Raw genomic sequence first — 22,087 nt, 5'->3', positions numbered from 1 at the left:
AATAGAGATTTCCTTGTAGGTCAGGAAGAGTGAGAAGACTGTCTATGCGTGGGAGAAAAAGATGTTTATTTCAAGGTTCCCTGGCAGCTCTGACCCAAGCACCTCAAGTTGAATGAAAGAGAGGAGGACCTTTCTCACTGCTGCGCAGTTCTCAAGACCCAGCTGTGGGCTCCCCTGGTGGTGCAGTGGTTAAGAATCTGCCTGCCAATGCAGGGGACACAGGTTCGAGCCCTGGTCTGGGAAGATCCCACATGCTACGGAACAACTAAGCTGTGGGTCACACCTACTGAGCCTGCACTCTAGAGCCCGCGAGCCACAACTACTGAAGCCCGCACACCTAGAGCCCGTGCTCTGTAACAAGAGAAGCCACTGCAATGAGAAGCCCATGCACCACTGGCCACAACTAGAGAAAGCCCACATGCAGCAACAAAGACCCAACACAGCCAAAAATAAATAAATAAAAATAAATTTATGAAAAAAAGACCCAGTTGTACCTTCCTGCTCCCTAAAATTCAGACTGGCATTGATGTAGGGCCCAGCTGACCAGGGTACACAGCAAAGACTCTGTGATGTTTACAGAGTTCTGTGCCCCCAGTGAGGACAGGCATCACTTTCTTCCATCCACTATCAGTACTGTACCAGGTAATTTCCTTTAACAGTCTTGAGTGGATTTGACCTACAGAACTCATCTCTTGAAGACCCCAAAATGTTATATTGATTCCCATGCTTTCTGATAGTGCCCACAGGATCTAAAGCAACATGGAGAAAAATTTTCAGGATGGGATTGGACAAAGGAAAACACTAGTGAGGCCTTTAGGAACGCATTGGTGACCTCAGGCTTACAGGTTACGTAAATACAGATTCAAGAGACTGAGACAGTGGGCCAGATAAAGCTGAAGCTGTAGTGGAAAGACCGTGTGCAACAGCAGAAGGTTCATTGTTCTGAGGTTCCCCTTTCACTCTGTGGCTAACCCGTACTTACGATGGCCTCACTCGTCTGGCCCTCAATGCAACTTAACCGTTGGTTAGAAGGAGCAGAGAGGTAATGCCAACTCCTATGTCCAGGTTGAGAAGAGGTATCTTGTTTCCAAGCTCTGATGGAGAAGTAGTGTAGCAAAGTAGCTAAGAGCACAGACTAGAGCCAGAATACTCAGAATACTCAAATCTCAACAACCTTTTCTAGTTGTTTGAACTTGGACAATTAATGTCTCCTTCAGTTTTCTCATCTGTAAAAACGGAGATGGTATTTATATACAGGGTTGTTGGGAGGATTAAATGGGTTAGCTAAATGGGTAGTGTGCTCAGAAAAATGTCAGGCAAACGGTCGGCAAACAATAAATATTAGTCATTATTATCAAAGCTTGTCTTCTTGTTCCTGCACATTGTACACAAATGTATCAATTCTTCTGCTGTGAGAAACACTGATTTTATCAGATACTCAGAAATCCAGAGAGACTAAGAACCAAGGAGGATCCACCTCAGGAAAGTAATTTCTTAATTTCCTGATCCCATAGGTATTCTGCTAAGACTAATAGTACTCCAAATGCCTAGGTCAGATTTTCCAGACGACGACAGCCATGGCTTGAAAATTCCTACCCATATCAACTTCCGCACCCCAGCAGCCCTCAGTGTGACCCAGTTATATGCAAATTCATATCTTTCTAAACATTCCAAGATGCACTTCCCTCGGCAGGAAGCATACACTGAAGAACATCTCTTTTAATATACATTTCCATTTTTGGGGTTGAAATTTCTAGAGTCTGAATTTTACTTCTTAAGTTTTGGATTTGTTTGCTTACAAGTTTCATTGACTTTAGCAGGTCCAATATACGACAGCGGTGTTAGAATGACTCCATCTCACTGATTAAAGAAAAGTCTGTATTCTTCTAACCAGGTGAACAAAAGCAGTGCAGGATTAAAGCAAATAGCATTAAAAACATAATTAAATGAAAGAGAGGAGAAAGTTTTTTTAAAAAAACTATAATTTTAACTACAGTTGGGATGATTCTCCTCACTTTGTGTTTAATTCTGTGTAGTCTTTAGAAAATCTGAGACTTAATTCTTTAGCTCTTATTTTTACACATTTATCCAGGGGCAAAGATATCAAAGTGGTGAATTTGCTTAGCCCAGAGGCTTATTTCATTTACAAAATTTTATTTTTATGTTTCCCTGTTTCCTTTTTATAAACCATGAGGCGATCTGCTCCACAGTTTCACAAATGCTGAAATCACAAGTGGGCCACTCAATCCTGATAGTCATAATTTCTGCTCTATAGATTCAGCTTGATAAGATATAAAAATTCCAGACATTTTATTTTAGTGAGAGAATAAATTGGATGCATGACTTTTGGCCTGCTGTGATGGCCTCCACAGTCCATGTGGCTTTCTCAGAACTAATAATTTAATTATGGTAAGTACAGGGTTCTTTTGAATTCATTCAAATGATGTATATGTACACTCACTTGCCAGCTGCTTCTGTAGTATTATTAATAACTATGTGCTAATTATATCAATAAATTAATTGAACCTGTACTCCTGTTGGTCCGGCCTCTTGGTCCTCCTGCTGCTACTCTTTCTTTGGACTTTTAACCCCGGGCTCTAATAAACTGCCAGTTTGTCCCTCATGTATACATTCTCCCCGAATTGTTATATTTTAATGCATGTTATGTTCAGCATTAAATGTCTTCTCCTTTAATTCATTTATTGACTTCTAGATGTTTTGCAAGAAACACTGCAGCAGTTTAGAAATTTATTTGGTAAATCACTGATTGACCCTTTCAATCACCTAATTAACCATGAATGAAAGATTTCAATAGGTTTATTTTTCTTTTTAAAAAAGAAGAAATTGTTAACCAGGGTAATGCAAATTAACGATGTGGCTATATTATTATTGAATCTGCATTATTAGAATCATCAAATATCAGGAAATGGGGCAGATGTTTGGCGCCTCTCTCTAACAAATATGTAATATTTTGCCCTTTTCTCTCAAATAGCATTCAGATCATTGCACACACAGAATGCAATTACCAAAATGCAGTAAAGGCATGACTTTTAAAGGAATATGATGCCCCGAGCAATCAGTCACTATATGAGATGGAATGAAATTCTGTGCCTGCCAGTTAAACTCAGGGAACTGGAGGAGCAATCTCTATGAAAGGCACTGTTCATCTCACAAGGATATTTTCTTTAGCGTCAAGTTGTAAGGTGTTACTGTCAGAGAACTTTCTGGTTTTCTGACTTTTTGCATGCATTATATAAAATGTCTATTATGTATCTTTACCAAAGTGGATTATAGAGAAAATAATAGCAGCAGTTTGCCTTGTGTTGAAAAGGCAGGCGCTTAAAGAGAAAAGCATCCTTTTCTCTTCCTCTAGCCTTCTCATCCTGAAACAAAGCACTTTGGCAAAAGAGCAAATCCCTCTGTCCCCTTCTCTTCCCTGAAATAGCCACGCTGACAGCAGAGTTACCCCAAAGATGACTTCTTAAGCTTCAGGTGGAATTCAAGTCTGCCAACCTTAACTGTTGAGCAGCTTCTGGAAGCAACGGGGAAAGACATCAAGGAGGTAGGATACTGCGCATCCCCGCATGGAGTTTACTCTCTAACAGGAGCATTACTTTCCATGTCCCTTAACACATCCAGGGCAGAAATCCTCTGGATAGTTTAGAGGCTCAAAGGACTGAAATAAAATGCTCATCTCATCTCCTTATTTTTGGTGAATTTTCCATGATTCTGGCTAAAGCACCACTCAGGGCAGAAGATATATGGGGTAGAAGTTACAGGCCAGTAATCCCAGGAGGACCAGGGAGGCTTTAGTCAGCTTTTAGAGGCAGAGACTGACCTAAAATGGAAAAGGAGAGGATTCTTGTCAAAATCTCAGGCTCTTATATGAGCTTCAACACTCATTTCTAGGTCTGTTACCAGAGTGGCCAAATGAAACGTTTCCATTTCTAAGATTTCCTTTCTGTAAGGTAAAGCAACTGTTTTTCCTGGTTATAATTCACATTTAAGGAAAAAATACCCTGTAAGTACCAGCTATTACTTTAAGTGCATGATCATTTTAACCATTAAGATATTTTATTTCCTTGTGAAAGTACTTATAGAAGACTTATTTTTAAAAACAGTTTTCAAAGCTTCCAAGTTCAGCTCCTCCCACCCTATCCTTTGGCCTGTGAATCCAGAAGCAAAGGTATGTACACTAACTTGGAAATACAAAAATCTGCCAGATGTTCAAAGACTCATAGGTCTAGGGTAATTTTACAATGAGACAAAAACTGTTATGTGTTTTCTAATCACTCATATGACCTAAGTCCAAAAGGTTGAAAAATACTATATGGGTTATTTACTTTCTTCATCTTAGTGTCTGACCTATAATTATCATTTGAACATATTATAAACTTGGCTATTTTTGCCTTTCATTTTCAAAAGGGATTGACACAATAAATTTTCTCTATCAGGCACTTAATGGCCAATTCTCTAATATTTTTTGCACTTAGTCCTAATTCTAAGTGTCATGGGAAACCTTTCAGACATTATAACATTTAGAAGTTATATATCTGATGACATAGTAATTTTAAGATAGTTTATAAGGCAATACAGTGTTATAATCTCTTATAGGGACTGAGGACATTCCCTTTGAGTAGATTGTTATAATGATTAAAAATGTTTTTCCATTATAACGCTTAAAGAGATAATTTTGTTCACCATGGAAAAGTATGGTAGAACAGGGGCTAACTGTGGTTTATGTACATGATTTCTTACAACAAAAAATGTCCAAAAGTCAAAGTTAAGATTAAAATAAACCTTAGAGTTCCAATCCCTGTAGGTTAAGGTTTTAAAATTATCCAGCTCAATCATAGTGATGATAGATAAAATGTAAGATAAATATATTTTTTAAATAGCTCTAGTTCAAAACAAGTTAAACAATTCCAGGGGCCAGAAATAGAATAATAAATCAAAGGCCAAAGCTATTGTTCTGACAGTTGCCAAGTCTGGAATCTGGCAGACCTGGCCAGAGTTCCAATCAGGTAAAGGGAACAAAAGGGTCTCTTACAAAAATGGGAATCAGAGCTGGAATTAGTGACTGACTGGGGCTTCCATCCCCTCTAGGGTACCTAAACACACACACGCACATACATAGCCTGTGATCTAATACTTTCTAGAATAATAAAGTAAATTTTAAAATGACTTAAAAATTTTAGCTCTAAAAAAAAAAATAAATTTTAGCTCTGACATGTAAAGAGCTTAGAAGTTGTCACTTCCATCCTTACAACAACAAGAAAGCTGGACCAACAGAAAATCAAAACTTTTCTTGGACCCATCAATTGAGGTTGCAGGGCAAACCTCCACCCTGAAGTCTGTGGAGCGAGATAAATCCAGTGCCATAGGAACTGAGTGAGATCTGCTTCCCTGGAGCAGAAGCCACCAGAGTGATACACTGGCAGGACTATGCAAATGGTAATATTGAAGAATAGCTGAAGACCAAGTGCAGACTAGTGTGAGACTGAGAAACTCTAGCGGTGGGGGCCCGGTCTAAGGGGGGATGGCCCATAGTGTCATGGGCTTCATCTCCAGGAGCCCCACCAGCTGCTCATAGTGAAGAGCCTAGAAAGACCCCTGTTGGCTCTACTGGGGGGAAAGGAAGATTAATCATTGTGAAATGCACCGAGAGCATTCTTCACAAAAGATGCCTATATCCTAGGGTAAACAATTTTTATGAGTCATAGCGCACCTCTGGGAAGGTCATTTCTGATAGTCCAACTTCATTTACTCTTCCTCTTTTACCTAAGAGAAGGAGCTAAGAAACACTGGCGAAAGTCACAGCCCAGGGACACAGGCCCATTAAAAGACTGAGATTTAATCATAATACTGGAGAATGCCTCACTTTACCACACCAACAGGGCTCCAGTATAATAATGGTGGATTACAACTGAAAGAGCTGTAAGACATAGATTCTATCAGAGAAGGACGACTTAGCAAATCCCAAAGTCAAGAGCAGAAACAAAAAACAAGGACACTAGAGTAATTTGAACCTCAGTCACCTACAGCCACAGCAAACATTAAACGCAGCCAACTCCTGGTCAGATTAACATAAAACCTTACATTACAGGCCTATACTTCAGTTCCTATTACCCAATACATTGTGTCCAGCTTTCAACAAAAAATTGCAAGGCATGCAGAAAGGCAAACACTTACATGCACCATCTGAAGAGGCAAAGTGAATATCAGAACCAGAATTAGATATGACACAGATATTGGGATTATTAGACAGGGAATCTCAAATAACTAATATTAATATGTTAAGGGCTCTAAAGGAAAACTTAGATAACATACAGTGTTAGAAGAGAGATGGAAATTCTAAGGACAATTAAAGTGAATCCACACCCAAACATTTCCTAGTGAAACTTCAGAAGCTTAGGTGAAAGTTCAGAATATTAAAGAGAATATTAAAAGGTATCAGAGGGAAAGACATTTTTAACTCAATAGGAAGACAAAGTCACAGCAGACTTTAGCTACACTAGAGGCCAGAACAGAAAGGAACTGGAAGGAAATAACCTGAAGGAAAATAATTATCATTCTAAAATTTCATGTCCAGCCAAACTTTTAATCAAGAGTTGGGGTTAAATGAGAACTTTCTGATGCATACCAATACAAAAGGAAACATCCCACTCGCAGACATTCACAGAAACCACAATTAATTGATGCTTTTTAGTAAAAAGGAAAACAAACATAGGAGTAGGGATTAGAAGGAAAAAATGACTAGCACAGAAATGGTAAACTATGCAAATAAATCTAATTAATGTCTGAGGGTAGGCATTATAATAGTAACTATTTTATGATAAAAATGTGGATGTTGCAACAATAAGCATGATCAGGGTTATTCAATGGGTAAAACGTGCTGTTTTTGCCTTATTTGGAGGAGGATGAAGACATATACTTATCATAGACATGATTTTTAACAAGTTATAGCTAAGAGTGTACATTAGACATTTAAACATAGTAGGAAAAATATAGAAAAGTTAGTAACATTTGAACAAAAAATGGGAAAAAAGAAAAATAAAGTAAAAAGTATCATTAACAAAAAAAAGAAGAAAAGGAATGATAGAAATAAATGGATATATATATTTAATTGCAAATAAATAAAACAATTACTGTCACATTAAGGCAATGAATCACTAAGACAAAAACATTTTTGTAAAACAAAATGACATTGAAAGATTGAAAATAAATGGATAGAAATAAATATATCAGAAAAATAGCGACCAAAATAAAACTTGTGTAGCAATATTAATATCAAAGAGAATTTAAGGAAAACATCATTAGAGATAAGGAAGAACGCTAATTCAAAATAAATGGAAAACACATGAGTATTTAACAATCAGGAACTTAGGTGCTAGGGAACCCTTGTATACTGTTGATGGGAATGTAACTTGGTGCAGCCACTGTGGAAAACAGTATGGAGATTTCTCTAAAAACTAAAAAAAAACTACCATATGATCTAGCAATTCTACTCTGGGTATGTATCAGAAGAAAAGGAAAAAACTAATTTGAAAAGATACATGCACCCCAATGTTCATAGCAGCATTATTTATAATAGCCAAGATATGGAAACAACCTAAATGTCCATCAACAGATGAATGAATAAAGGTGTGGTATATACATAAAATGGAATACTACACATCTTTAAAAAAGAATGAAATTTTGCCACTGACAACATGAATGGACCTGAAGGGTATTATGCTTAGTGAAATAAGTCAGAGAAAGATGAATACTATATGTTACCATTTATATGTGGAAATCTAAAGAATAAAACAAACTAGTGAATATAATAAAAAGAAACAAACTTACAGATATAGAAAACAGACTAGTAATTACCAGTGGGGAGAGAGATGGGGGGAGGGGCAAGATGGGGTAGAGGATTAAGAGGTATAAACTACTATGTATAAAATAAATGAACTACAAGGATATACTGTACAACACAGAAAATATAGGCAATATTTTATAATAACTACAAAAAATTAAAAATAAAAAAATTTTAAAGAACTTAGGTGCTTTTTTCAGCATCTCCTAAATATTACTAGGAAAAAACTGACAGAATTAAAGATGAAATTGACAAAATTGTGGCAGGTTTTTTACATTTCTATTGAAATTTTTCTACCAGAAAGTCCAGAAATAAAGAGCAACAGAATTAGCAAGAATGAGCTACAAAAAACCTTGGTATACAAGAAATATTTACAAAATTTGAATAAGTACTAGTCCATAAAATACTTCTTAAAACATTTCAAATAACTGATATCACATTAGATACGAGCTCTGTCCACAGTACAAAAAAATTAGGAATTAGTAGTAAGTGATAGTCCCCTAAAAACCTTATATACTCTTAAATAACTAATGGATTTAAGAGGCAAACACAATGAAACTTATAAAATATTTACAGCCCAATGACAATATATGAACTACACATCAACACCCGTGAGATGTAGCATAAGTGGAACTAGAGATCCATTATAGTATTAAAAGCACTTTTTAAAAAGAACTATTAAAAATAAATGAGTTAAATATTCAATTAAAGAAGCTAGAAAAATAGTATGAACCAAAAGAATGAAGAAGAAAGGAAATAATATGGATAAAAGCATGAATTAATAAAAAGAGAAAATTAGAGATAATCAGAAAATTTGAAGCTGATTCTTTGAAAATAGTCATAAAATAGACTACTTTGAAATAAAATTTATCAAAAAATTGGGAGGGGAGAGAAATAAGGAATGAAAAAAGCAGAGTATGAGTATATATACATTTTAAAAGGCTTATGAAATTAATTTTAACAATATTTTCCAATACATTTCACAACTTAGAGGAGTGTCAATATCATAGAAAAATATAAATTACAATAATTGACTTAAGGAAAAGAAAACCTAATCCCCCCACCACAGGATGCTTAAGCTTTTTTTTTTTTTTAAGGTATACACCGTAGCGGTTTAATAAAAGTATACATTGTGAAATGATTACCTGATTACCATAATCAAGGTAATTAACACATCCATTACCCCACACAGTTACCATGTGTTTTGTGTGTGTGTGTGTGTGTGTGTGGCCAGAACACTTGGCAAATTTCAAGTACATAGTACAATAATATTAAGAATAATCACCATGCTGTACATTAGATCCCCAGAACTTATTCATCTTATAACTGAAAGTTTCTACTCTTTGACCAATATCTCCCCATTTCCTACACATCCCAGCCTCTAGCAACCACTGTTCTATTCTCTGGTTCTGAGTTCAACAGTTTTAGTTTCCACATATAAGTGAGATTCTATACTATTTGTCTTTCTGTGCCTGGCTTATTTCATTTGTCATAATATCCTCCAGATTCATCCATGCTGTCACAAATAATAGAATACCTTTTTTTATAGCTGGATAATATTCCACTGCACATATACAATCACATTTTCTTTATCCATTCATCCATCAACAAGCACTTTGTTTCCATAACTTGGGTACTGTGAATATTACAATGAACACTGGACTGCAGATACCTCTTTGAGATACTGTGTTCATTTCTTTTGGATATACAGCCAAATTTTCTGAGCAACCTCCGTACTATTTTTCATAATGACTATATCAAAATTACGTTCCGACCAACAGTGCTTAAGGGTTTCCTTTTCTCCACACCCCCATAAACACTTGTTACCTCTTGTCTTTTTGATAATAGTCATACTACCAGGTGTGAGATAATATCCCAGTGTGGTTTTGTTTGCATTTCCCTGATGATTAGTGATGTTGAGCACATTTTCATATACCTGTTGGCTACTTGTATGTCTTCTCTGGAAAAAAAGTCTGTTAAGATCCTTTGCCCATTTTAATTGGATTATTTTATTGCTATTGAGTTTTATGCATACTTTATATATTTCGGATATTAACCCCTTATCAGATACATAGTTTGCAAATACTTTCTCCTATTCCACGGGTTATACTTTCATTTTGTTGACCTTTTTTTCTTTTGCTGTATAGAACTTTTTTAGTTTGATGCAGTCTCATTTGTTTATTGTTGCTTTTGTTGCCTGTGCTTTTGGTGTCCTATCCAAAAAAATCATTGCCAAGATGAATGTCCAGGAGTTTTGTCCCTATGTTTTCTTCTAGGAGTTTTATGGTTTCAGGTCTTACATTTAAGTCTTTAATCCATTTTGAGTTAATTTTTGTGTATGGTGTAAGATAAGGGTCAGTTTCATTCTTTTGCATGAGGATAACCAGTTCTCCCAATACCATTTATAAAGAGACTATCCTCTTCCCATTGTGTAAGATCTAAATTGTTTACAAAGTAAACAGTAGCTCTGAAATTAGAACAGTGGTTACAAAAATTCCATCATCTCTTAAGGTCACTAGCACCATTTATTCAACAAATCATTCATTCAACAAATATTTATTGAGAGCCTACTATTTGTCAGACACTATTCTAGGCATTTGGGCTCATCCGTGAACAAAACCAAACAAGAAAAAATGCTATCTTTATGGAGTTGAAATTCTAGTGAGGGGGCACAAAAATAAACTATAAAAATAATAAGAATTGTATGCTAGAAGGTAATAAAGACTATGAAAAAATAAAACCACATAAGAGAGACAGAAGTTCTGGACAGGGGTGGGAAGAAGCAAGATGGGTGTGATGGAGTGGTTTTCCTCATTTGAGTGATTTGCCTTAAATTGAAGGTCAATGTAGGTGTTCCTGAGTTGACAGGTTCAGGAGGGAGGAAATCAGCCGTGTTGAAATCTGGGGAAAGAGCATCCCAAGCAGAGGAAAGAGCTAGAGCTGAACGTCAATGCAAAGAGACTGCCAGCATGTTCCAGGTACACTCAAGGGGCTGGTGACACTGGAGCAGAAGGAATTGAAGGGGGATGGGGAGCAGAAGATAAGGTCAGATTGGTAAAAGAAATTTACTGGTAAATTTTCTGTAATCTGCAATGAAAAGATAATCCTTCAACCCAGTTTCAAAGTATAGAAAAAGGTTAAAAAAATACCCAACTTCTTTTATGAGACTGATTTAATCTTGACACCAAAATTAGATAAGTAGAGAACTAGATAATTATAGCCCTATCACACTTATGAACATAGATGGAAAAATCCTAATACAATATTGGCAAATCAAACCTAGCAACGTGTCTAGATTTAATCTTGCCCAAGAAAAGATTTTCTTAAGAATGTAAGTCTGGTACAACAACAGAAAAAATATATATCAATGCATATAATATGAATAAGTTAAAGAATAAAAAATATAATCATCTTAGCTGACTATCCACGGTGGCCAGGTAGAAGTCGTCCATGCCCTGAACAATGTGGACTTCCCCACATCTTGGCTAGAATGGCTACTGCCCATCTGAGTGGCCACATTTATAAGCAGCAGTGATAAATACGTCTGCAGATACCAGAAGCCAGTAAGGGGCAGGCTGATTACGTGGCACCCTCTCATCATGGAAGTGAGGAGTAGAAATTTGTCTTCACTCAAATAGGATTTGCTTATTCTGGATTGCATTTGCTTTCCCTGCCTATCCTTGTTTCTCCCCACAGTATCACATGGGATCTTACTGAATGTCATGGGAATGCTGCTGTGAGCTGGCTGAGGCCTCACTCCCCCAGGTGCTGGAGGGTCGGCTGTTGTCAGCTCACAGGTAACAGTCTTTCTGGAAATTGCTCCTAGTCAAAAGATCTGCCTTGTTTGAGTTTACACCTCTTCCTTGGTGTCGCCTGCATCCAAGGACAGGTTGAGACAGAGGTACAAAGGCCCAGCCCTCTTGTTCCAATGAAAGGCCACCCCAGTTCTGGAACTCGCTGAAGAAGAGGGTGAGGCCTCTGATGCATTTCAGTTGAATTTCTTTCTATGTGTAATTCTCCTTCCTCACTCCCTTACAAGTGTTATTCTAGAGAACACACTCCAGGAAACCTCCCGCAGAGAGTTGTCTCAAAGTCTGTTTCCCAGGAGACTTCACAAAAGAAAAATGACCCTTTTTTGCATCTTATTACTCCATACTATAGTGCATTTGAAAAGGACTCTATTTCATGGAAGACAAGGCAAGGTGATGGGCTAGAACTCATGGCATTCCCTGGCCCTGCCACGTGTCCCATCACGCACTAGTAATTGGCCTTAAGGAACAGTGGGACAGGCCATTGCACACTCATTTACAACATCAGCTGAAAGACACCACCAGGTCTTTAAAATAGTCCCTCTCTCCTACAAGATGTACAGGGCTGCTTCTCCCAAGGTTTGAATACAGGAAGGTGAGAACCAGGGATGGAAATGGGAGTGACACCTCTCATTACTGCACAGAGTGATCAGGCACAAATTTTCTGCTTTTCATTCAGTGATCCGAGGTGCTTCAGTTTTAGAGAACTTAGTACCTAAGGAAGGAATGCTTTTGCCAGGGGGCACAATGATTTTTCCAGGGCAGAAGAAGTTGAGCATGTCACCTTACCTATTTAGATCCTCATGTCATTGACAAGAAAGAAAAAAAGGAAGCGTTGACTGGATTAAGTAATTGTGATTTATCAAGGTAAAATAAGATTGTTGCCTATGGTAATCCTAACATTAAGTCCATTCCCAAATATGTTTCTCCTCCTCCTAGGCATATGGTAGGATTGCATTTCCCAACATCTATGATTTAGTCATGGCCTTGTTGGCCTAGTGACTTGGCCAAAGCGAATGTAATGCAAGCAGAAGTGTCAAGATATATTACATTATCTACTTTGTTCTCTTTTTCATGCGTTAGCCATCACAGAAGTTTGTGTCAAGTTGAAGCCTCCATCAGCCTGGGTCCCTGAAAGATGACAAAGAGCAGAGCCCCCTGCTGTCTCAGGTTGGTCATACAACATGATCCACAAATAAATTTTCTTTTTATGATTGTTTCTATAGTCTATTTTTCAAAACTCGGAGCAGGGAGCCAATGGAAGCAGGGAGGAGAACCTGTGCAACCCAGGAGATAAATCTGTGTCCTTCTCATTAGTAAAAAGAGGAGGCTAGGACTCAGAGCTCTAAGAATGAAGAGTTCAATTATTTGAAGAGGTAGAGAACTCACACCTTGCACAATGCTAGCTGAAGGCAAAGGGAACGTTCAGTGGAGAGTAGGAGTTACATGGTCTCACTGCAGACACAGTTGCAAGGTCTACTGTCTAACCTTGTTTTCTTTCTTATTGGGCTAAACATATGTTTTATATAGTGTGTGATAGTTAAGCCTATAATTTAGTCCATATTTATAAAATATCAAGACAATATTATTTTAGAACCAAAGATGACTTAGATTCCCCAGAAATCTTGAACTTTGAGCAGGATACAGTAACTGATCAGATTTTAGGGAAAAGACTGTGGTTTCTATTTCCAGGAGGGGTAGTTACAACATTTAAGGAGGAATATTTTATTACGTTTATTTTTGGTGCTGCTGGGAAATTTAAGTATGAAGAGGGCTTTGTCATGAAGTTAGGTCAGCCAAGAGGCATGATTTAGTAGACATTTATGTTTGTGGCGAGTATGTGTGTATGTGTGTGTTATTTAATATCCTTCTTATAATAGGAAAAATTCCTAGATCAGGAGTCCTGAACCTTCAAAACAGAAGCCAGATGCCAATTTTCCAGCCTCTTTTGAGGTATTTGGCTTGAATACATGGTGAAGATTCTGGAGTTCAATCATCAGTATCACTGTACTGAAACCATATTTTCTGGGGTGACACACTCCACTGGGAAGAGGAGCTGAAGTAGTATTTTCACTGGAGTGGCCCCCATGATGTGGAAGACCCATTGTTATTGATGGTATACCATCCAAATCTAATTCTCTGGCTTCCTAGGACACCCAATGAACTGCTTAAGATTCTTTAATAAATGTATTTTCTGGAGCAGAAGCAAGAAGAACTACAATCCTGCAGCCTGTGGAACAAAAACCACATTCACAGAAAGATAGACAAGATGAAAAGGCAGAGCGCTATGTACCAGATAAAGGAACAAGATAAAACCTCAGAAAAACAACTAAATGAAGTGGACGTAGGCAACCTCCCAGAAAAAGAATTCAGAATAATGACAGTGAAGATGATACAGGACCTCGGAAAAAGAATGGAGGCAAAGATCGAGAGGATGCAAGAAATGTTTAACAAAGACCTAGAAGAATTAAAGAACAAAAAAACAGAGAGGAACAACACAATAATCAAAATGAAAAATACACTAGAAGGAATCAGTAGCAGAATAACTGAGGCAGAAGAATGGATAAGTGACCTGGAAGACAGAATGGTGGAAATCACTGCTGCAGAACAGAATAAAGAAAAAGGAATGAGAAGAAATGAAGACAGCCTAAGAGATCTCTGGGACAACATTAAACGCAACAACATTCGCATTATAGGGGTCCCAGAAGGAGAAGAGAGAGAGAAAGGACCAGAGAAAATACTTGAAGATTTATAGTCGAAAGCTTCCCTAACATGGGAAAGGAAATAGCCACCCAAGTCCAGGAAGTGCAGAGAGTCCCATACAGGAAAAACCCAAGAAGAAACACACCGAGACACATAATAATCAAACTGACAAAAATTAAAGAAAAATTATTGAAAGCAGCAAGGGAAAAACGACAAATAACATACAAGGAAACTTCCATAAGGTTAACAGCTGATTTCTCAGCAGAAACTCTACAAGCCAGAAGGGAGTGGCATGATATACTTAAAGTGATGAAAGGGAAGAACCTACAACCAAGATTACTCTACCCGGCAAGATCTCATTCAGATTCGATGGAGAAATCAAAAGCTTTACAGACAAGCAAAAGCTAAGAGAATTCAGCACCACCAAACCAGCTCTACAACAAATGCTAAAGGAATTTCTCTAAGTGTGAAACACAAGAGAAGAAAAGGACCTACAAAACAAACCCAAAACAATTAAGAAAATGGCAATAGGAACATACATATTGATAATTACCTTAAACTTAAATGGATTAAATGCTCCAACCAAAAGACACAGGCTTGCTGAATGGATACAAAAACAAGACCCCTCTATATGCTGTCTACAAGAGACCCCCTTCAGACCTAGTGACACATTCAGACTGAAAGTGAGGGGATGGAAAAAGATATTCCATGCAAATGGAAATGAAAAGAAAGCTGGAGTAGCAATACTTATATCAGATAAAACAGACTTTAAAATAAAGAATATTCCATTTATGATGAAAACTCTCCAGAAAGTAGGCATAGATGGAACCTACCTCAACATAATAAAGGCCATATTCAACAAACACACAGCAAACGTCATTCTCAGTGGTGAAAAACTGAAAGCATTTCCTCTAAGATCAGTAACAACACAAGGATGTCCACTCTTGCCACTATTATTCAACATAGTTTTAGAAGTCCTAGCCACGGCAATCAGAGAAGAAAAAGAAATTAAAGGAATATAAATTGGAAAAGAAGAAGTAAAACTGTCACTGTTTGCAGATGACACGAAACTATACACAGAGAATCCTAAAGATGCCACCATAAAACTACTAGAGCTAATCAATGAATTTGGTAAAGTTTCAGGATACAAAATTAATGCCCAGAAATCTCTTGCATTCCTATACACTAATGATGAAAAATCTGAAAGAGAAATTAAGGAAATACTCCCATTTACCATTGCAACAAAAAGAATAAAATACCTAGGAATAAACCTACCTAGGGAGACAAAAGACCTTTATGCAGAAAACTATAAGACACTGTTGAAAGGAATTAAAGGTGACACCAACAGATGGAGAGATATTCCATGTTCTTTGATTGGAAGAATCAACATTGTGAAAATGACTATACTACCCAAAGCAATCTATAGAGTCAATGCAATCCCTATCAAATTACCAATGGCAGTTTTTACAGAACTAGAACAAAAAAATCTTAAAATTTGTATGGCAAGACAAAAGACCCCAAATAGCCAAAGCAGTCTTGAGAGAAAAAAACAGAGCTGGAGGAATCAGACTCCCTGACTTCAGACTACAAAGCTACAGTAATCAAGACAATACGGTACTGGCACAAAAACAGAAATATCGATCAATGGAACAGGATAGAAAGCCCAGAGATAAACCCATGCACCTATAGTCAACTAATCTATGACAAGGGAGGCAAGGATATACAATGGAGAAAAGACAGTCTCTTCAATAAGTGGTGCTGGGAAAACTGGACAGCTACATATAAAAGAATGAAATTAGAACACTCCCTAACACCATACACAAAAATAAACTCAAAATGGATTAGACACCTAACTGTAAGACCAGACACTATAAAACTCTTAGAGGAAAACATAGGAAGAACACTCTTTGACATAAATCACAGCAAGATCTTTTATGATCCACCTCCTAGAGTAATGGAAATAAAATAAATAAATAAACAAATGGGACCTAATGAAACTTAAAAGTTTTTGCAAAGCCAAGGAAACTACAAACAAAATGAAAAGATAACCCTCAGAATGGGAAAAAATATTTGCAAATGAATCAATGGACAATGGATTAATTTCCAAAATATATAAACACCTCATGCAGCTCAATATTAAAAAAAAACAACCCAATCAAAAAATGAGCAGAAGACCTAAATAGACATTTCTCCAAAGAGGACATACATACAGATGGCCAAGAAGCACATGAAAAGTTGCTCAACATCACTAATTAGAGAAATGCAAATCAAAACTACAATGAGGTATCACCTCACACCAGTTAGAATGGGCATCATCAGAAAATCTACAAACAAAAAATGCTGGAGAGGGTGTGGAGAAAAGGGAACCCTCTTACACTGTTGGTGGGAATGTAAATTGATAGAGCCACTATGGAGAACAGTATGGAGGTTCCTTAAAAAACTAAAAATAGAATTACCATATGACCCAGCAATCTGACTACTGGGCATATACCCACAGAAAACCATAATTCAAAAAGACACATGCACCCCAATGTTCAATGCTGCACTATTTACAGTAGCCAGGTCATGGAAGCTACCTAAGTTCCCATCGACAGACGAATGGATAAAGAAGATGTGGTACATATATGCAATGGAATATTACTCAGCCATAAAAAGGAATGAAATTGGGTCATTTGTAGAGACCTGGATGGATCTAGAGACTGCCATAGAGAGTGAAGTATGTCAGAAAGAGAAAAACAAATATCATATATTAAGGCATACATGTGGAACCTAGAAAAATGATACAGATAAACTGGTTTGCAGGGCAGAAATAGAGACACAGATGTAGAGAATAAACGTATGGACACGAAGCGGGGAAAGCGGCAGGGGGTGGGGGTGGGGGTGTGATGAACTGAGAGATTGGGATTGACATGTATACACTGATGTGTATAAAATGGATGACTAATAAGAACCTGCTGTATTAAAAAAAAATTAACAGTAATAAATAATGTGACACTATCAAAAAAATAAAAATATAAAATAAATTTATTTTCTGCTCAACTAGAGTTGTTTCTGTTGTTTGTAGATAAGAATGTTCGACTGAACCAGATGTATATAGACATTTTACATAAAAGGAAACCAGAATATCCAATACACATATTGAAAGATGCTCATCTTTACTAATAGTGAGAGAAATGGAACTTAAAATAACCATGATATACCATTTCACACATAGCAGTAGATTAAAATGTTGGAGAATTCCAAGTGTTGGTAAGAAACTGTGGAGACAGCAAGTTTCAGAACCTACTCTTGTGAACACAAATGGTGCAATCACTTTGGACAAAAGTTTTGGCAACATCCAGTAAAGCTGAAGATGACTTGGTAATTCCACTTCTAGCTATATATATTCTAAATAAACTCTTACACATATCCCCAGTGGGCAAGTACAAGTAAGTTCTGCTCATCAACGCATTATTTCTAAAGGAGGAAAACAAGTAAGATCATGGTTAAATAAATTACGTTACACTTAATGGCATTCTAAAACTAATGAATAAGAGTTGCATAAAAAATTCTGAGAGCATATTTTGACTTAAAAAATGTATGTTAGAGATCATGTAATTTCATTGATATAAAAACACAACTATACCTTTGATTCATATGTACAAACATTACTACAATATGACTGGGAAAGATATACAGCAATTTCAGTATAACATGTAAAATACAAACTTTTTAATTTGGGGGTATCTATATGGAAGTTGGTTATAGATTTCTACCTTTCTGTATGTTAGATATATTTTGATATATTTAAATTTTAATAAAAAGAAACTGCAGTTTCTGTAATGCCTTCATATTGCTAACAAATTCATTTCCCTTTGTGATTAACATTATGGATCTTTTATTCATCTAAACAAATACTGGAATTTGGGATTCATAAATTCCACCTGAATAAGACAATATTCTTAGTTAAAAACTTACAAACACAATTTTCTCTTTTCAGATGTCAATTCTGCAATGGACCACACTGTGAAAAATTAAGCGCCTTAGCCTGAGCACTTATCTGTGAATTAGGCTATCAGGAGGGTCACCCAAATACAGGAATTTAGATACAATCAACATCCCGGTAGAGTGCCTAAACTAGAGCTTGGTAATATAAGGATTTACTTAAAATTACAAACATTATGAATAAAAACCAAATAACAACCCCATCAAACTTTAACTTAAATCACTGAATTATAATCATATTCCTTTTATTCTAAAAATAGCCATGGTGTAGTAGAGGAACAGACAAACACTGAACTCACAATTAGGAAACCCACATTTGAGTTCTCTTTGGAAGTTGTGTGATTTAGATCAGGTTAGCCTTTTTGATCATCACTGTAGTTATCTAAACTGAGGAGGTAATGATACAACAGGGGTACTCTGAAGAAAAAAAGTGTGATAAGGATGTAAATACAACAAAAACAATTAACATTTAATGATCGATCATTACGTGCTTAGTGTTTTATGTGAATTTCTTAATTTTATCCTCATGATACCCTTAGGGAAATGTCAGTGGGACAAACAATACCCCATTTCACAGATGGTTATCTGAGAATTTAAGTCCCTTGCCCACATTTCCATAATCTGGTGATGGATGAGGATGCCCAAGATCTCAACAACAGGTTGTATATTTGCACAGTATAATGCATTGTAAAAATATCAAGGGTTGCTATACAAGCATGTTTCCTTTGAGAGTTTCCACTTGGAAGTCCTCCTTCCCTTGCTGTCTTCGTTGTTTCCTGCTGGGTTTAGTTCATTTCATGCAGATGGTTCTGAGCCATCGAAGCCAGGAGAAGAGTCTGAGCTTCATTGTTCCTTCCTGGGTTCCTCCTCATCAGTTATCATGTACAGTCTCTTCCTGCATCTCTGTCTCTTTCCCTTCTTTTTCATAATGAAGACTCAGGGCACTTTTCTCCCCTCCTTATCCTCAGTGGATTTTGTCTTCTGACAAAATCATTCATGATTTAATATCTATGTTTTCCCTAAGGAAACTCTGAAATTTCTAAAGAAAAACCAGCTTTCTCACAGTATCCCCAAGAGCATCTCTTGCACTCTCTTGTTCTTGGGAAGAGGTACCAGCAGGTCACTTTATTTTCAAGTTCCAGCTACAGCTTTGTCATAGGGACCTAAGACTCGAAAACAAAGACCTGCAGCATGACTGATGATTCCTCCTAAACCAAACCAGTACTGTCCACATGCTGAAAAAATATTCATAGACAGTTTCATTAATGTAAATAACACAGTTTCTTGGGTTTAGTGAATTTGTAATTTTTACTTGAAGTGTCTCATGCAGGCTGAAATTCCACAAGGGGTAGGGAGGGTGGCTTTAACCAAACTGGTGCTCATGGCTCATTTTATACGGAAGGTGTAATCCATGGTCATAGATGGCTCAGAGAAGATATCTCAGCTTCTGCCAGTGCTGGGCATCAGTCTGAGAAAGTCTGGCTGTATCCCAGGGACAAGGGAGCGAGCATAAAAGTGTTCTGAGAAGAGGGCAGGATTAGCATGATGGGTACTTTTAGCTCATTGCAAGCCAGAGTATCTGATCACGGCTTCACTATTTTGTTTAAAGAAGTTTTGCATACCCTATATTAATGGAGAATATTGGTCCCATTACATATTCTGCAGGAAAGGAGTCTCTCCTGGAGACACATTAACATATAGAAAACCATAAAAAGCCCTCCCTTAAAGAAGTTTATTCAGCTTGGTTTATGCAGTATTCTCTACTTATTTGACCTAGGAATATATCTTTTTATTCCATACCTTTTAGCATTCCCAAGGAAAGTATTTTTGTTCTCAGTGTTCTCAGGGCACTATTGTTCTCAGTGCCCAGATATCAAATAGTCATATCAAAATATAAATATTAAAAAATTACTTCTTTCCCACTAAGCTACCCACTAATTATGTGTGTCTCTGATTCTATTTATGAATAACTAAACAATAAAACAAATAATTATGCAGCTATACATATGGCTGTATAATTATGCATTATCTCTTTATAAAACATTTTATATGTGTGTCTAATTTTTATCATTCCTCTTTGGATATACATTTAGGCAGATTTCCTTTGCCTCTTGCCTCTCTGGATATAGTCTTCAACAGAGTCACTTCTTTTAAAATGACATGACACTGATTACAGAGACTTGTGAAATGGTTAGCTGAATTACAATAAAAACTAAGCTGCTTTTACTTTTTAAATTGTATACAAAGGACACATTAAAATTTTTGGCTCAGATGGGGTAGAATTTCTCCCTCTCTCCTGTGACTGTCTGGTGCAGACAGGATGTCTCTGTTCCATGAAGTTACCCAAGCACCCAAGCTAGCAAGGCAGCTCTGCTCCTCTCAACTGAGAGCTTACATATGTGTTCTAGTCACCTCGTTTCCAGTTAGAGGGAAGGAAAGGGAGTAGAAAATGCAGGACAAGAGCCTTTAAGAAGGTAAGCCAGAAGTTGCATATAGTATTTATCCACATATCATATTAGGTACAATTTAGTAACATGGCTACACCTAGCTTCAAAGAAGCCTGAAAAAAAAAAAAAGAAAAAAAAAAAAAGAAGCCTGGAAAATGTGATTTCTTGCTGGTGCCCATGGGACTAAGAAGAGAGAATAGAACTAAAAGTGGGCAACAAACTGCAATCTCCTATAGCCTGTTACTCTGGCCTGCCATATACTAATCTGCACTCTCCTCCCATACATAACCTTTTTGCCCCAAGGGAGACGATACAAAGTCCCCTCCAGTTATTACTTCTATTCCAGAATCCTGGGCCTCTAGGTGATATACAGTCCTCTTCTTCAAGACTGGAGATATCCCCTGTTGGGATATCATCTTGTGACCTAAAAAGTAACCTTCCCCCTCTCTCTTCACAGTATACAACAGAATGACCCCTGTAAAATCTCCCATTCAGAAAAGGAAATAATTGCAAACACATGCAGTCACTGATTATAACAATGAATAAATACTGCTGGATAGGAACTGAACAGTCTCCCTGCCCCCAGCAGTGGAGTAAATTAGTAGGTTAGACACTGGCTGTGTCTCTGGGATGAACTGCCTTGTACATTGTCCTTCATGCTACTTAGCCATGCCCTTTGGGAGGTTCTTCCTGGTCTTTATTCTTGTGCTCACATCTGAAATAGATGCTGGAAGGTATGCTCTTATTGGGGGCTCCATAGTTTTCTCAAATGGCTTTCAGCTAATGCAGTTTTGAGAGCCTGGGAGCTTTGGTAGACCAGTCCTGTGGCCTAAAATTTTCCCCACACTTAATAGGTTTCTGATCCATTTGGTACCAGTCACTTCCATGTTCAAGTAACCTCACCCAAAGTTCCTTTCAGTACACCTTCTAAAGTCTGCCTTATATGGCAAAATCAGTTTTCAGCCCATTTCTCTCTCCCTCATTTTAATGAGGATACCCTATGGAAATTTAAAACAAACTATCTGGCAGTCAATGGCAAAGACATTCTCACTAGTGTCATCAAGCTTTGGACTCTCTAATATTTAGGGAGGAATAGTAGGGAGAAACAAAGGAGACCAAGAAGGAGGAGGTGATGGAATAATCAGAAGGGTGTGGTGATAGGAAAACAAAAGGCACATGTGTTTAAAAAGCAAGGAATTTTCAATGGTTTTGAATATTACTGAAGTCAAGTTAGGCAAGGGAAAAAGATGAATATCTGATTTGGCAATACTGAGGTCATTTGTGAC

The sequence above is a fragment of the Delphinus delphis genome, chromosome 12 (genome assembly GCF_949987515.2).
Source record: "Delphinus delphis chromosome 12, mDelDel1.2, whole genome shotgun sequence".
NCBI classification, from domain to species: Eukaryota; Metazoa; Chordata; class Mammalia; order Artiodactyla; family Delphinidae; genus Delphinus; species Delphinus delphis.
The sequence above is the reverse complement of the archived record's forward strand: the minus strand, read 5'-3'. Positions refer to the sequence as shown.